Below are 1680 nucleotides of genomic sequence, written 5' to 3' on the forward strand. Positions count from 1 at the left end.
TTTAGTTAACACAAAGTGAAACCTTTACTCGACAAGTTTGTCGTGTTGTGCAATTGTGGAAAAGACCGGATTAAAAAGAAGACATCCGACGCGGGCCGCACCCGAAGTAGGCTTACGAGGATGGGTTTCCGCATGCAATCAGCTTAAGCATTAGTACTTGATGACAAAAAGATTTTGATTGATTTAGGCATTGGTTCACCTCAAAACAGGTCACTTACAAAAAGCAACAGTAACTGCTACTGTCGATAACGTGGTGGCCGGTTCACTTTTGCCGCACGGCCAGTGAACGTTGGCCTTTCCATTTCCAGTGGCGACACGCCCTGGTGGTTTTTATCGTGTAAAGTACTGTATGTAAATATTTGCGACGTACAAGTCATTTCCTCGCAAAGTGCCGAGACAGCTTCGACAAACAATCGTTCTTTTGGTCACCAACTCTGAAAATTTTCCCCCTCGAATGCATGACCAGAAATAGGCCCCTGTCCCCCCTATGCAACCTGTCGTGCTGTCAAGTGTCGAGTTCATAACGGTGACAAATACTGAAGATGTGAACGAGGCAAAATAAAAATAAAAATAAACAACAATGGAAATCCACTGCAATATTTGCAGTGGGCTGCACACCGATGAATCATACAACGATCCTATGCACGCATCAACTATGAGGAGGGGGCTAAATTTTAGTCCCGTCACATCGAATGTTTGGACACTAATTAGGAGTATTAAACTTAGACTAATTACAAAACTAATTACACAATCCTAGGCTAAATCACGAGATGAATCTATTAAACCTAATTAGTCCATGATTTGACAATGTGGTGCTACAGTAACCATTCACTAATGATGGATTAATTAGGCTTAATAGATTCGTCTCGCGATTTAGCCTAGAAGTTCTGCAATTAGTTTTGTAATTAGCTTATATTAAGTCCTCCTAGTTAGTATCCGAACATCTGATGTGATAGGGCTAAAGTGTAGCCAGCTCCTCCCAAACACCCCGAAGGCTTCCCCTATTTTCCATCTGCCTCGAGTGCTCGACCTAGACTATCAACCTGACAATCTCACAACTCGCACACACTGTACCTGTACGGTCACTGTGGCACCATAACATGTATCTGTGCCCCCACGTGATAGCGGCTGCCTGCCACTACCGGAAAACTCAGCATTTGTCTCGAGACTTAGGGGCTAAAGTTTAGCCCTGTCATATCGGATGTTCGGATAATTAGGAGGACTAAATATGAGCTAATTATAAAACTAATTGTAGAACCTCTAGGCTAATTCGCGAGATGAATCTATTAAACCTAATTAATCCACCATTAGCAAATAGTTAATGTAGCACCACATTGTCAAATCATGGACTAATTAGGCTTAATAGATTTGTCTCACAAATTAGCCTCGATCTGTGTAATTAGTTTTGTGATTGAACTATATTTAATACTCCTAATTAATATCTAAACATTCGATGTGCCACGGCTAAAATTTAGGCCCCCCGAAGCCAAACACCCCCATAGTACCGGTTGGTTTTTGACCCGGTATTAATGTGAGCATTAGTATCGGGTCTAACGACTAGTTCAACAGGTGTCTCCTGTGACCCTTTTTAGTACCGGTTGGGGGCTCCAACCGGTACTAATGGGTGACCGTTAGTACCCACTCGGTACTAATTGGTGACCTTTAGTACCGGTAGGGGGC

The sequence above is a fragment of the Setaria italica genome, chromosome IX (assembly GCF_000263155.2).
Source record: "Setaria italica strain Yugu1 chromosome IX, Setaria_italica_v2.0, whole genome shotgun sequence".
Taxonomy (NCBI): Eukaryota; Viridiplantae; Streptophyta; class Magnoliopsida; order Poales; family Poaceae; genus Setaria; species Setaria italica.